The sequence below is a fragment of the Dipteris shenzhenensis genome, chromosome 3 (assembly GCF_047967505.1).
Source record: "Dipteris shenzhenensis isolate YYH24624 ecotype China chromosome 3, Dip_SZ_1.0, whole genome shotgun sequence".
In the NCBI taxonomy this organism is placed as follows: domain Eukaryota; kingdom Viridiplantae; phylum Streptophyta; class Polypodiopsida; order Gleicheniales; family Dipteridaceae; genus Dipteris; species Dipteris shenzhenensis.
Genome location: NC_141598.1, coordinates 48,809,243 through 48,826,246, shown reverse-complemented (window position 1 = coordinate 48,826,246; position 17,004 = coordinate 48,809,243). Strand labels below are relative to the sequence as shown.

Genomic DNA, 17,004 nt, shown 5'->3' with positions numbered 1-17,004 from the left:
TTGACTCAGATGCATCAAACCACATGACAGGTCATGCATAATGGATGCAGGATGCAAGGAAAATGGAGAGACTAGGATTTGTGGAGGCTGGTGATGATACTGCACATCCTATTGTGGAGATTGGTAAAATTCCTTTGTTTATGCAGTCCTGATGGGAAAAAGAAATACATCTCTGATGTATTTCATGTCCCGAATATCACCAAGGACCTAGTTTCTATTGGTCAAATGGTTGAGTAGGGCTTGCAGGTTAGATTTAATTTTCATGGATGCTTTATTAAGGATATGAAAAATAAAGGTCGCTTGATAGCAAAAGGGAAGAAGAAGGGCAGGATGTTTACATTGGATGCAGACATGCCTGAATTGAGTGTAGCAATGTTTGCACATGGGACTGGTGTAGTTGCAAATATTGATATCTAGCATAAACGCATTGGTCATGTTAATATACAACGACTTAAATTAATGCAGGCCCAAAATTTTGTTGCAGGATTGCCTAAGTTCAAGGTTGCAGAAATGCATAAGGTATGTGAAGCCTGTCAATTTGGAAAACACGCAAGAAAACCATTTCTAAGACATGTTCAAGAGAGTAAGAGGCCATTGGAATTGATCCACTTTGATGTGTGGACTACTAAAGCTACATCTATTGGAGGATATCATTATTTTATCACTTTTATTGATGACTACAACAGAAAAGTTTGGGTGTATTTTATGAAAAAGAAATGTGAAGTGTTTGGGCATTTCAAAGCTTTTAAAGCTATGGTTGAAAAAGAAATAGGCCTGCAAATAAAATGCCTAAGGTTAGATGGAGGGGGAGAGTACCTCTCAAATGAGTTTGCAAGTTTCCTGCAGAAGCATGGCATAAAGAAACAATATTCATGCAGTCATACCCCATAGCAAAATGGACTTGCGGAAACAGAAAACAAGCATATTGGAGAGGTATCTTGTGCCATGCTTAACAAAAAGACCTGCCATATTATTATTGGGCAGAAGCAGCTGCTATAGCAGTCTACATAATGAATAGGACTCCCACTATAGCAGTACATGGCATGACGCTAGAGGAGAGGTATACTGGTAGGAAACCAGATATTTCTCATTTGAAACTTTTTGGTTGCATTGCCTATGTTCATGTGCCAAATGAGTTGAGATCCAAGTTGGATCCAAAAGCTGAGAAGTGGATCTTTATTGGGTTATTCTCTGCAGCAGAAAGGGTATAGATGCTATAACCCTTCTACTCGTAAGTTTACAATGAGCAGAGATGTTGTTTTTGATGAGATGAGTAGCTAGTATAAACCAGTAAATGTGATTGATGATGTAGATGCACAAAATGGTAATGTTGCATAGAATTCACTAGCAATCACAAAATGTTAGTGGACCTGTAGTGTCCTCTAGTGATGGTTCACATACTTAGCCATGGACAGGGAGATTGAGATCAAGAGGATCTCCTCAAAGCAATGTAGATAGTGGTATGCAAGTAGTCAGAAGTAGAGCACGTAACATTCTCACTCTCCACTTAGCTAACAATACATGCCTCTCCAACCTCAGGAAAATGGGAGTTTGATCACTGTAGTAAGTCAAGCTTTTAGGCTTGTGAGAGTAGAACATAAGGTCATCACGAGTCTCACTAAAGCTTCACATGCTAATAAGCCCAAACATGCAAATCAAGTAGACCATCTCTTCAAATCGAATAGGTTTGAACCGTTTATATAGTCTTGTTATTGTGAAAAGCACCTATATGCTTTTAGTTCTTTAGTCAAAAGCTTAGCTTTTACATCAAACAAAATCAAGGGCATATGATGAAACCAGATCAAGGGCTTAGATTCATGACATGTGACTCAGGGGGGTATGACAAAACCCAAACATCTCCCTAAACTACGTGCAAAAAGCACACACAAGCTAAAAGCTAAAAAGGAAACTTTTTTAGCGAAAAGATGAAGTCCAACAAATACATGAATAAGGTGATACAATAATTGATCCTCACTGCAGTTTATACAATATTTTCACATGGAGTACAACCACATGAATAAAGGTGTCGTCATCATTCAATCTTGCATCCATCTTGGATTTCCTTGCTCCCTCACATCAATAACATATTAAACAAGAGGAATGTTGTAAGAATTTAGATTGAAAACAAGAAATTTTGAATGGATGAGTAAATGAAAATATTTATATTATAATATACAATATATAATTATTATAACCACACAGTGTGTGGATGGGGAGGTGATGCAGTTCCTTTCCCAAAGAGTTATAATTCAAGGGAACAGGCCCTTCCCTGGGTGCCAAGATAACACCGAGAATATTAGCACCGAGGATAAGTCTCACGAATAGATAAGAAACTAACATCGAGGATAAGCCTCATGAATATCAATAGTCATAGTCGTAGTCGAACGTCGGTAAAATCACTATGAGCTACTTTTAAAACAAATTCATCTTGGCTTCTTGTAGCTGCTTAACACCAAATCCTAGACGTTGGTTGTGGCTTCCAACAACCTCACTGCAGTGTCTCCACTGTAGCTAATGTGATGTGTAGAGTGATAGACAGATAGATAGATCGATCAGCATCATTCCCATAGAGCTCTAATCCTTCACTTGTCTCACAACCTCAAATCTATAAATGAAAAATACCGAACACACATCAATTGGGAGAGAATCTTACCTCAAAATCTTGGTTGAAGACATTGCAAGAAACCAGATCTCTCCACTCTTGCTTGAAGGCATAGACAATGCTGACAATCATGTGCTTGTTATGAATTATGACAAAAGCACTTCTATGCTTTTCTCCCATCCTTTTGATATTGTTGCCTGCATAACTCTATCTACTTACATTATGTCCCTAAGGTTGACAATTCGAGTTAGAAGAAAACAATAGGATAGTTTAGATGGGAATGCAAAGGAAAGTAGAAAAGCAAGACTAGTGTGATGCCAAAAATTGATATTTTTTATTTGGCATTGGTATTGTTTGAGCTCAGTTTTTGTGTTTGCTTCGATGTGCTTCCATTGCTCATCTCAATAAGCATCTCTTCTATCATCCATGAGAAATATTCACGATTTCTCTTGTTGCCACCAAGCACCTTTGTAGTAGAATCACTCTCCCTGCGTGTGCTCTTCTCAAGAATCAAGTGCTAAAGAATTCAGAGTTGCCTACTATCTTCAACCCCTATTCTTGATATATAGGCTATATAGCTAGTGTCCGTGCAATTTCCATGGAATGAATCTTTAAGAGTTTAATTATTCAAGATTTGACACCATAGATTCCTTCAATGATCTTTCATTTTTACATCAGGGACTTTATCATCTTGCTTACACCAAACCCCACTTTTACTATCACAAATTACTAACTAGCTCCATAACGCTAGCCATGTTGTCTACAAGATGTCCGACAATTGGAGACTCTCTATGGTGTAGTTAAGCTTGAGAGTATCTGATACACTTTGGCTAAAACTTGAACGCAACCTTTCAAGGAAAAGATTCTAAGATTGGGGTTGCTTCAAAGCGCCCTAAACAATTTAATAATGTCACCTGAGCTCAGAGTTTCATCATCAAGATTACCAAACTAATCATATCAATGTTGCTTGGAACCATGCTGCAAATGGATGTCCACCCTGAAAAAATGGGTTTTCGGTCCATTTAGATGGAGTTGCTCTCCAAAAGCTTTAATCTTCGTAGGTTGCCACGAAACACGTACGCTCTGTTCAGAATGGTAATAAAGAACTCTCTTTGTTGACTTGTGTTGGCTTCAACGTGAAGTTCTACGGTCTCCTCTATCGCCCAACTTCTTCAACAACAATTCATTCAAATACCTCCTCCTCATTCCAGATCGTCATATGTAAAAAATCTGGCAATGGCCTTGCTTTCACCACTACCGTAGATGCACAAGCCCCCTTGAACAGCACCGGCCGGTTCCTTGGCCTCACCTGCAATGGGAAGCAACATCATTTCTTTGCCATTGAGTTCAACATCTTCCAGGATCTTCAAGCGGAGATCATGCCAGTCACATTGAAATCAATATCAGTAGCCTTAAATCTATGGCATTTCTCGACACCTCCAATCAAGTTCTATTGCAGAGCTCTTCCCCTACAACTATATATTCACTACCTAGGTGAGCTATAATGCCTCTAGCCACCCTATCAAATTGTCCGTGATTTACAACAACGCTACGGCCGATCAGCGTCCCGTGGAGCAATTTTGTGGAGGAGTGAATAAGAAGACGAAGCCATTGAATCTGCTAGTTCGAATCCTTTATGCGCATGCTTCTGGTTCAAATCCTTTCTGCACATCGTAACCACCAAAATTCCCTCTTCTCAAGTTCACAATGTATGGATTGGTGTCTACGACTCACGAGCATGGTTTTCTGTCCAGGTCTTGGGGCGGTGGGCCGACACAACTCTTCTCTCTCCCCATCCCATCAAGGTCATAGTGACCGATTCCATCCGTTGCTGTCTTCACATCGGGCTTTGACAACACTGCCAAGGACCTCGCCAAGTGAACCCAATGGTTTTTCAAGCTCTCAAGAAGGCTCAAGCAATATACCAAGGAGTGCAGCCTGGCCGTGATGCTGACTATTGAATCTAAAAGTTAATTCTGCTTGCCCTTGTCCTACATGTGTACTCTCATTTGCTTGTAGCCTTTTCTGAGTGTCGTTTGTTGGCCTCCAGCTGCTATGGTGTGCATGGTTGCATCCATGGATCATGACAACGGTCTGAATGGTGATATGAAAAGATTCTATGATGCTAGCTCCCTTGAATGGTTGGGAGGGCCCAAATTCAGTGCAATGACAAGACAAGATCGGGCATTTCGACCTCGATGTTTTTATCAAAGCTATACTTATATATTAATATAAAATCTTGGCAAAAGTTTATCAAGCTATTTTTTTAGTTTCACTATATATACTATAGTACACTTTTTTATAGTTTCTTTTGAATTTTAAATTACAATAAATTCTAGGGAAACTTTAAAATTTTTTGCATAAAAGTTTCAAATCCTGGCGGATGTTCCAAACATTTATTTTTTATAAGGCATAGAAACTTTCGACATTAATATAAAAGTTTCACTTCTTAACGAAATTAACATGAAAAAAGCATCTATGGTGAGCTCAATCTAGTAGACAACCAAATTTAGCTTCTTGACATGTCCTTGATCTTTAAACTCAAATCCCTCGGCACCCTTCTAAACGGAGAGATTTACTTCTGCAATTGTCTGGTTCATTGCTGCTCTAGCAAGCCCTTGTTATGCTCATGCGTCTACTTGATGGAGGCATAGGTACTATGCATGAGCTTGCTTCCAAAAAAAGAAGTCCGTAAAAGGCATCTTGCGGGTGGGAAAAAGCTTGAACAACCATAGAGAAGGGGGCTTAATAAAGCAAAGAAAGCTTCCAAAAGCTTGAAGGGGAACCGCCCCACTTGAGAGGTTAAACAATGGGTGGTGGGAAGGAAAGGACGCCATAGCCAGAGCTTTCGTGGTCGCGTAAAACCCAACTCGCCAAAGCCAAACTTAGACCTTCTATTCAAAGAGAACCTAAAGTCATTCTAGATGTACGTTGGAAGCTCACCATAAGAAAAATTGGCTAGACAGTAGAGATTCAATGCCCCACATGGTTTTGCATCGAAAGGCAGTAGCACCATGTATCGATCATAATCAGTCCTTTGCTTATGGAAGAGGCTGAGTGCCAAGTGCCTACTTTGTGCAATGCATGTGGAGCGTGAAGGAGGGGGGCGGGTTTGAAGGGAGCGAACGAGATGGAAAGGGGATAGAAATTGAGGCTATGAATGGGAGGAGGGGCAAGGATGGAGCCGGTTGAAGCGGTTGAGGCCAATCTTGTAGTAGTGCACTAGACCTTGATTCCTTATCCAGACATAGCTAGGGATCAAAACTTGTATATGCTTTAATTCAAGTGAAAAGCATGATTACTACAATTTTAGACCTTGGAAGGGTTTTTTTTAAAGGAAACTCTCTAGCCCTTAGGATCAATTCAAGATCAAGGGTTAATAATGGTACATGTGGCTCAAGGAGAACTCTAAAAACCCAAACTTCCCTCTGGGCTGCTTATTGTAAAGAATGAAGAGGGGGAGGGGAAAGAGAGAGCATTTAGAATAGGTTATGAAGGGGGAGGGTAAAGAGGGAGCATTTATAATAGGCTATACCTCTCATTTAGCCTAGCGATAGGGCTCTCATATGGGAAACATCATGTTGTGGGTTTGAATCCTTTCCCTGGAATGGGGCTTAAAAGACTAACTTATGCCCATAAATTAATGTGCATCCTTAGGCTTAAATAATTAACCTATGTTTAATATAGATTAATGTATGCACATAAGCTAAAACAAATAGGAAGAGAGAGGTATGAGCACTTTGTAAAATAGTGAAAGAGAGATGAGACATAATGCTTTGAGCACAGCTGATACTTTGTAAAATAGTGAAAGAGAGATGAGACAATTTGATTTGAGCACTTTGTAAAACAGTGAAAGCTGCATGTACATGAGTCAAGTTAGAGAGATGAGACATAATGCTTTGAGCACTTTGTAAAACAATGAAAGCTACATGTACGTGAGTCAAGTCTCTGCCTATACTAGAGAGCTTCAATAACTGCATTGAAAAGATGTTTCCATTCTGGCATATGAACATATGAGTTACGCCAGGATGGACACATCTTCTCAATGCAGTTATTGAAGCTTTCTAGTACAGGTAGAGACTTGACTCACGTACATGTAGCTTTCACTGTTTTACAAAGTACTGGCGTGTGAACATATGAGTTACTAGTGCTCTTAAAAAATTTTATCTCTCCCTGGGGCTAAGTGGGAAGTGGTGGCGAGGAAGACGAGGTCTACCATAGCCCTTCCAAGCTCTCTACCGTCGAGGGGTAGCTCAGGGCCAGGCCTCATGAAATCCAAGTCTCCTTCAGGCTCCCCAGCTGCAAAAAGGGTGAAGGATAACCCGGGGTCGCATGCAGCTGTCGCTTAGGACTTGGACTCAGAGGAGGATATGGATGTGGTAGAGGACGGCAGGCACAACCATCAAGGCCTATCAGATGAGATTTCCAGAGGCCTCGGGACATTTGGGGATGCTCCCTCCTCTTTTTTATTTCGAACCCTCAAGACAGATAGAGCCAAGGACGAGCCAAGGACAACATTTATAGAATCAAAGATCAACATGATCAATGGATCACGGCTTGAAGCGAGGTAGCTCCTCCTCGACTGTGTAGACTAAAAGCTTTCTGCTAAATAGGCGGAGGTCCTAGGGAGACCGTTCAGCATTGGGGAGGCTAATGAGGTACTGCTGCACATGAAGAAGAACAAGGCCTCCGATCCAGACGGCTTGTTTGTTGAGTTCTATTTGGTGCTTTGGGACACTGTTAGATATTCCTTTGTCAGGATGCAGTTTGGAAGAGAGAATCCTTGTCTCCTAGAGTTAACAAGGGAGTCATCAGGCTCATACCCAAGCGCCTCCCCTCTGAGAGATTTGGGGACTGGAGACCCCTCTCTTTGCTCAATGTCTCCTACAAACTAATAGCTAAGATGGTAGCAGTAAGAATAACAAATCTCGTCCCACAGGTGGTCTCCGAGCAACAATATGTAGGCTTTGTGAAGGGTCGTCACATTTAGGACAACGTTCTAAACGTGATCTCTGCTTTAGAACACACATGGGGTAGGAAAGAAGAGATCATACTCCTTAACATTGACTTCGACAAGGCATACGATGGTGTAGAATGGGGCTATGTCATTGCGGTGGTGCAAGCCATGGGATTTGGCGAAAAATTCATCTCCATCATCAGAACTTTGCTGTCCAATGCCTCGACTGCTGTTCTGATTAATGGGTCGAAAGTTGGCTCGTTTGATTCGAGGAGATCCATCAGGCAGGGACGCTCGTTGGCCCCTCTCCTCTTTGCCCTTGTGACTGAACCATTACTTGCTATGTTCTGAAAACTGATAGCGAGGGGATCCCTTGACCCCATGAGAATTCCAGGGAGCAATGCCCCTCTCTTTGCACAACTATTTGCAAATGATTCAAATTCCATATGCAAGGCAGACCCGGAGCAATTGAATTTGGTTCTCGGGCTATTTGAGATGCACTGTGAAGCCTTGGGCTCCAAGATACAATGGGGGAAGTCAAAAGCCTTGTATGTCTCCAGGAAGGAGCCGTCGGAGTGGATGAGAGCCACAAGTATACAATGGGTCCCGAGAGGACAGGTGATCAGGCACCTTGGGGTTTCGATTGGGATTGGTATTTGCATTAGGCAATGGTTTCTGTGGTGGTGGCCTAAGTTCAAAGCAAAAATTGAGGTATGGTCAAAAGTTTCCCTAAGTCTGCTAGGGAGATGCACAGTAGTAAAGCATATATTGGCCCCATCCTCCTTTTATATATTGTCAATATGTGCATTCTTCAAAACCCATATACTGCAGATTGAAAAAGCATTAAGAGCCTTCATATGGAAAAAAGCGAAATAGAAGTGGCTATCACGGTCAGTTCTATACTCTCCTAAGAAAATGGGTGGATTTGGAGTCCCTGATGTGAAGAGAAGGTCAATTTCCTTTCTTATGAAGCTCTGGGTGCCATTCCTAGACTCTAACAAGCCATGGGCAGGCTTCCTTGAATAGGCTATTTGTTCAGCTTCTGTCAGGCACTTCCCTGCAATGGACATGTGGACCAAAGTGTTTTCCAGTGCTCCCCTCTGTCTGAAGTCAGGTTTCTTCACTAGATTGGTTGCTGCATGGAAGGAGGGCATCACACTGCTTTGTTGGAAGGGGCTGCCTGTTGGCACCTCAAACTTTTCTCTCAAGCTATCTCCATGGTGGCAGGTAGCTTGGCCTGGTGGAGGTTGTTTTGCTGTGGGAAATGAAGCACTGGTAGGAAGGGTTGCAACAAAAGGGGTACAAGTTTGGGAAGACCTCTAGGACACCTACACAAAGGACTGGCTGTCTCCCCTAGTACAGGTTGGGGTGAAATATATGCTCTCCCAAGATGATGGTGGGATTGATCCTGAGTAAGATTCTAGCTGACTGGCCATCCAACCCTCAACCCTCAACTGGCTCCATAGCCGATGAGTGGGAATGGGGATAGGGAGTACCACTTCATAAGCTTAACGCGAAGATGACTGACATGCTACTTGCTTACAACAAGGACTGGTTTCAGAAGGCTAATGATAGATGGTTATGATCAGACCTGGAGCATCTGTGGAGGGGAAGATTCAAGCGGGCTTGGAAGGCCACCCCCTTCAGGAAGTTGAATTTCTTCATGTGGTGAATTGTTGGAGGTCACTTCCCGATGGGCAGCCACGTCCCCTGGCTTCAGGTGGATGATAGATGTAAATTTTGTAGGTCCTCTGCTGAGATCTTCACACATCTATTTTGGGAAGGGGCTACTATGTTTGGTGCAGTCGGAGCTCGGCTCGGATAGAACTGAGCTGTGGACTGTCATTAGATACGCGATTTTACATAGATCATGGGTGCTCCGTTATGAGATCTCAGTCAATAGGTTGTCTTTTCTTTCTTTGTGCTACAAGCAAGTTGTTATAGAAGTTGCCATACAGTCTAGGTGGCTTGTTGCCAGTTGGCCTGATGAACAGTTAGATCTAGTTGGCCTGATGAACAGTTAGATCTCAGATGCAGGGTATCCGGTATGAACTGTCCCTTGGCAAATTTTGAGTAATATATGAGTAGACACTTTCAATTAAAAAAAACATATGAGTTACTTCGCTCCAGCTGCGCATTCTTGCAGGGTGTGCACTGACTCTGAGACATAATGCTTTGATCAGCACTTTGTCAAAAGTGCTCAAAGCATAATTGCATGTTTGCTACCGAAATACTGTTACATCTCTCTCGCAAAAAGCGATCTTTTACTAAAGCGACAGAGATGTAAAGAAGCAGCAGCTTTAGTAAAAGAAGCATCGCTTTTTGCGAGAGGTGTACGAAAAAGAAGCAGCAGCTATTTACAAAGTGCTCAAAGCATCTTACATCTCACAATGCTTTGAGCACTTTGTAAAACAGTGAAAGCTGCATGTACGTGAATCAAGTCGCATAGTTACATGTTTGCTAGCGAAATACTGTTTAAGTCATATCTCGCTGATCCAAGAATTTACAAGACATAATAATTTGAGCACTTTGGAAAACAGTGAAAGCATGTACGTGATTCAAGTCTCATAATTGCAAGCGGAAAACTATTTAAATACCTGCTGCGCCTTTTGCTTACGCAGCTAAAGTCAATATATCCGGTTCGATTCAAGAATTTACAAGGCATAATACTTCGAGCATTTTGTGAAACAGTGAAAGTAATTGTACGTGATTCAAATCTTTGTGAAACAGTGAAAGTTGTACGTGATTCAAATCTCATAAGTGCATGATTGCGAGCGAAATACTGCTTAAACAGCTGCTGCTTCTTTTGTCCAAATAGCTGCTGCCGCTTCGCTAATCGCTCAAGTCATATGCGGCTGGTCTTGAATCTCTTCCTTGACCGACGAAATGAACTCAAAGGAAAAAACACGCTCTGCACACTTTCATCACTGGTCCGATTTTCAACTATTGAGCGGCTCATTTCGTGGCAAAGATCTAGGACAACAGATCATGCAACTCCGTTAGCAGCAGAACAGAAACGTAAGGTACGATGTCCCGAGGACAACAGATATGGATTAGTTGATGTTTGCGTTTATTATCGTATACTAGATTAGAGTTGAATTTGGGACCACTCTTCATATGTATATACTCACGTTGCATGTACCCACGATTATCTTTCATCCTCTCGCAGAACGTCAACATGCTTCCTCGCAGAAGCCAGCTTCTCAAACTTGCACTTGTGATCCTCGCCATCGCCATTAATGTTACAACAACAAATTTTGGCGGCATGGGGATGCGAATTGAAGGAGATGCCGATGTCTTGTTAGCATTCAAGAGCGCGATCACTAGTGATCCGTTTGGGACGTTGGCGCATTGGGATGCTAGCAACATACCCAGTTTGTGCAACTGGACAGGAGTAGCGGAGTGCCAGCAAGGGTCTGTGGGCATTTTGCTCTTGCCGTCGAAAGGATTGCAAGGCTCCATCACACCTGCGTTGTGCAGGCTCTCTCGCCTCTGGCACTTGGATTTGTCAAACAGTCTATCAGGTTCTATCCCTAACGAGTTGGGATTCCTCAAGAATCTTGAATATCTAGAACTTCATCTGAATGAGCTAATCGGTACAATCCCAGACGAAATAGGGTTGATGTTTCATCTTGAGACATTGTCTTTCGGGGCTAACAACCTCACAGGTGGCATTCCCCCGTACCCTTGGCAACTGCACTTCCCTTCAATTTCTGAACCTTGGTCGGAACAAGCTAAGCGGTACAATCCCAGACGAAATAGGGTTGATGTTTCATCTTCAGACATTGGCTTTCGAAGGTAACAACCTTACAGGTGGCATTCCCGGTACCCTTGGCAACTGCACCTTCCTCTACCATTTGGATTTTTCTGGGAACAGTCTATCAGGTTCTATCCCTAACGAGTTGGGATTCCTCAAGTATCTTGAGTTTCTAAATCTTCGTGCGAATGAGCTAAGCGGTACAATCCCAGACCAAATACGGTTCATGTTTCATCTTCAGATCTTGTCTTTGGGGGATAACCACCTCACAGGTGGCATTCCCCGTACCCTTGTTGGCAACTTCAATCTCTGGACCTTGGTAGGAACAACCTAAGCGGTACAATCCCAGACGAAATAGGGTTGATGTTTCATCTTCAAGCATTGTATTTCCAGGGTAACAGCCTCACAGGTGGCATTCCCCGTACCCTTGGCAACTGCACCTTCGTCTATCAATTGGATTTGTCAAATAACTGTCTATCAGGTTCTATCCCTAATGAGTTGGGATTCCTCAAGAATCTTGATTATCTGTATTTGTATAACAATGATCTCACAGGAGGCATTCCCTTGAGCCTCTACAACTGCACTAGCCTCCTGGTGCTCCAGCTTCTTGACAATGAGCTGAACGGGACAATCCCAGAGGAAATAGGGTTGATCACCAATCTTTCGGATCTGGCTCTGTGGAATAACAATCTCAGGATCGCCTCAAGGAAACAACACAATTCCTATCCACAATCCTGGGGGTTAAGTGCGGCAAGAATTGATCACTTACGCTCCGCACATTTGTTTTGCTGAGTAGGAAGCTAAAACAAGACTGGGTCCAGCACTTAGTCATCTTCTTTACAAAGAAACTAGATAGTTCATCAAGGCAAAAATATAAAATTCCACACTTATTGGCTATAATCATAAAAAAAGAACTACATTCCAAGGAGTATCATCAATTGCACCGGCCTCAAACGTGTAGCTCTGAGCTCACTGGCATGATCCCGGAAGGTTTAGGGGTATTATCCCACCTTGAGACATTGTCTCTTTGGCGTAACAACCTCACGGGTGGCATTCCCAGCCTTTGCAATCTTTCTCAGTTACGAATCCTAGACGTCCTGACCGGACACATTCCACAGTGTCTCATTAAGCTCTCTCTGACAACGCTGGATCTCTCTCACAACTATATATGTGGCAACATTTCAGGCCTGCTCGGTGGTCTCAGTACAATATCGCTTACTAGGATCAGACTCCAGCACAACAACCTCAGTGGGGAGATCCCCTACCGGTCGGAAACATGGGAGATTTACAGACTCTTGCTCTCGGAAGTAACAGACTCACGGGTGTCAGTCCTGTTTCCTTGGGACGTTGCTCACTTTTAGTTCTCGATTTGAGCTGGAATTAATTAGGTGGTAGCATTGAGTCCTGGTTATACAACCTGCGTGAGTTACGAGTTCTTGTTTTGGCCGGTAATCAATTCCGAGGTCCGATTCCCAACCAATTGGGCAACTTTTCCTCTCGCTTGCAGATTATTGATTTCGCCAACAATCGCTTCTCGGGAGCCATCCCTCCAAACCTTAACCTATTACAGGGTTTCAAGATGCCTGATAATTCAAGCCTTCAGAACGATACTCTTTACGAGGAGGTTACTATTACGGACAGTGGTGATCCGAGATCTTTTTGTCTGGAACTCGTCTTCACGGAAGTATTCCTCCGGAATTGGGAGCATTTGTGGGCATGCGGTTCTTGAATCTCCCCAATAATAGCCTCACAGGTTCAATTCCTCGAGCGCTGGGTAAACTTTCTCGGCTTCAGTCTTTGGACATTTCCAACAACGATTTGAATAATTCCATCCCTGAAACATTCCCTGCTCAGTTGACGTTCCTGGCTGCCCTCAACGTTTCCAACAACCATCTTTCTGGAAAGATTCCGCAAGGTTTCCAGTTCAATACCTTCTCAAATGAGTCGTTTCTAGGCAACAGTGGCCTTTGTGGAGCACCGCTTCCTCCGTGCAATCAAAGTAGTGGTAGCTTGAGGACGCCATCAGCAATTCCCTCTCATAAGCCACAAAATGGCAAGGTAGCTGTAAATGTCTGCTCCGTTGCTCTTCTGATAGTTTGTGCTATATCTATCCATCACCTATTGCCTGCTTGCGAAAAAGAAGGAAGGAACAGGACCTCTGCCAGATAATGCTGTTCCCAGCGTTTTAAGCATTTCTGGGGAGGATCTCTTTCGGGCTACAGAAGGCTTCTCTGATAGCAATGTCTTAGGGAATGGGGCTAGTAGCACTGTTTATAAGGGGAACATGGAAAATGGGGATGTGGTAGCGGTGAAAAGGTTTGATCTAAGTATTATAGAGGGAGCTCAATACTTCCTTACCGAGTGCAGAACATTAGGACAGATACGACATCGGAACCTTGTCTCCATTGTGGGATGTTGTGCAAACCTGGATATGAAAGCTTTGGTGCTTTAGTACATGCCTAATGGTAGCTTCGATACTATCCTTCACGGGCATCGGGTGTGTCAACTTCCTTGGGAAATACGCTTAAAGATACTGCTCGGTGTAGCTCATGCCATGTCATATTTGCACTATGAAAACGGAATCGGTTGCATTGTTCACCGTGACTTGAAGCCTAGCAATATCCTTCTGGATGAGAATTTGGAAGCACGAGTTGCTGATTTCGGTATTGCAAAGTTATTCGACAAAAGTCACTCAAGCCACTCAACCAGTCAAGAAGTAGCCTCTGCATTCAAGGGGACCATCGGATACTGTGCACCTGGCAAGTATTCCTTCTTATCAAGTGTAACAGATGTACTGAATAGGATAACAAAGTATTTTTGGTGATACAAGTGCGTCTTTTAGCAGCTAGCTACCTTTCGAACAGCTTGATTTGAGTTTTAGACAGCATGCACAACATTGTTGAACTTACCCGTCTTCCTTTTGCAGAGTACGGCTCAGGAGTAATAAGTAGAAAAATTGATGTCTTCAGCTATGGAGTGATTGTTTTGGAGCTGCTTACCAGACAAAAACCAACATACGAAAATTTTGGTAATGGCAATGACCTTCCAACATGGGCAAGGTCCTTCTTTCCTGAAAATGTTTTGGAGATACTTGACCCTTGTCTTCAACGAGAGATCTCCCAGAATCAACCACAGATGTTACATGCTATGAAGTTAGGCTTATTATGTACTCTTGAGAATCCTAGACGGAGACCAAACATGAATGGTGTCTTGGAGGCCTTAATACAAATAGGTAAGGTTGCACCAATAGACTTATGAGAGAAAACTAGCTAGGTGAGTGCCATGCTCAACCTTTCATTTCAAAAAGCACTAAATTATACAATCTCATAGGATAGATGATATGGTAATACTCATGTTTTTCCCTTTGCCACTACCGACGCTTAGCCTCATATGTCACTTGTCGCAAAGCCACAAGCTTGGGGAGAGCTTGTAAAATAATCTAGTGTACACAGCAACAATCTTGTATGTACTGGGTGATTTTATAGAAATTTGTGATACTAGATAGAACTTATATAAGACTACATATGACTATGTTGTTGTGAATTTTCATAGAGGTCATTGTACTAGTTCATAAAAGGTATTTTTTTAATCGTTACAGCTTGGATCAACACAGACACACACACATAAAAGTGCATCTTCTCTCTCTCTCTCTCTCTCTCTCTCACACACACACACACACATGCACATGCATGCACACACACACACACACACACACACACACACACACAATTGGTTGTCCTTTTATTCTAACCTGTTACAAGCTACAAAAGGACACATAATAATTTACACACACACAATTTTTTAATTTACATACACACCTTTCATGTATACTTACACACACAATATTACACACACACAATCTGCCTAGTCCCTTTCTCGTGTTTACACACCTTGATCTCCCTATTTTTTCACTAGAGTTCTTCCACACACACATACTCTTTGAACCATATATATATATTTACTTTCCATATATACACACACTTTTCATTTAAATATATTTACTATAATAAAATCCTTTCCTATGCATTAATATACATATTAAAAAGCTTACTCTATTCATTAGGATTCAATTAGACTTGTAAGTTACAACTACTCCCCTTAACCCCCAAACTAATATAGCCATCAATGGTTTCATTGCCTCCGGAAACCCTTTCCCCTTGCGTGCTTCTTCACATGACCTTTGCTTGCGGTTGTTCTTGCTTGGTCATTTCTTGGTTGTAACCTCCACCATTACATGCTTTCTCACTTGCACTACACTTCTTTTTAATTTGCTTACCCTTCGGCTTGCCTTTGTCCTTGCACTTTGTCTTCCTGCCCATAGCGTAACCTGACCATTATTTGGTCCCTTCTCCCACCGTTCATCTCCATCGTCCTCTCATTAGTGACTTCTCTCAAGGTTTGATTTATTTCTACAGCTCTCTACTACTCTCTATTGCTTCTATGGCTCTCTATGGCTCTCTATTGCTTCGACGGCTTAACCTTATTATCTTCTCAACTTGTATAGACACTCTGAACATGCTCAAGCTTACTTACATTTTGATCAACTCATCTTCGTCGTCACTAGATGTCTGCACTGAAGCTGCATGCTTAACATTTGGCACAGTTATGATTCTCTAGTCACAATTCCTTCATAAGCCTCCTGGGCTAGCATTTCGGGCAATTGTGGTTCTCAACTCCCTTAGAGCCTTTATAAGCCTCCTACTTTTTTTTGCCATACTACCTGGTTATAACCTGTGCACATGGTAGTGTGCTCGCCACCTTAACCTCTTTGGCTACGTGCATGTTGTTTGGAGCCCATCGCCACTTTGCTCGTTCTCTTGCATTCTTTGCTTTTGGTTTACCAACTTGTCCTTAGCTTGCATCCAAGCTTTAGCATTCAACTGGGATTTGCCTCTTCTTACTATTCCCTTAGGTTGGACTTCTTTGTTGATTCTCCACCGTCTGTCTCCCACTCAAAGGCACTGTGGCTTCTATCCATTGTTGATGGGCCAAGCATGGCGTGGTCGTTGACACACACTAGTTTACATTTCTTTACACTCCATGCCATGTCAAGATGATAGTCACCTTATCTACATGTTCATTTTGCTTTCTTTAATAACTTTACGTATATATATCTTTCCTTATTTACTCATATATATTTTTGTTACGTAGTCTTTTATAATTATCCCACCTTCATTGGGACACTTATTTAGATTTATTTACTTACATTCTTATATATATATATCTTCAATTTTCATGCTTTATTGTTCATTGAAAACTATCATTTATACTTTAAATGCTCTTCTTCATGAGCTAATAGTATGATGCCTTTTATGTATATATGTATATCTACTAACAATATTTAGTTTTATGTACCTCTCTATATACACTTGGCTCCCACTTATATTAGTTTCATGATATTGTCCCCTATGTAATTAGTATTTTCTCCTTTCTCAAGTTTTAACTAACATATAAAGTTTAAAAGGATTTCTTTAACATTCTTTTTAAATTTAATTTCTAGCTCTATTTTCTTTAAAAACTATAATTAGTTGGTTTCCCCTTTTTTCTAAAATTTGATTCCCCTTAATTACTTTAATTACGTTATCTTGAAATACTTCTTGCTTTAATATATGTAACTTGGAAATAATAATTAATATTTAATGTTGTCTATTTTAGTTACTTACATGTTTTGAGACTTTATGGTTAATT

General features: G+C 41.7%; 1 pseudogene; it reads left to right on the top strand.

Moving 5' to 3' along the window:
- Window positions 1-8,086: 8,086 nt before the first annotated feature.
- LOC147903929 (uncharacterized) lies at window positions 8,087-14,574 on the top strand (annotated as a pseudogene).
- Window positions 14,575-17,004: the final 2,430 nt, after the last annotated feature.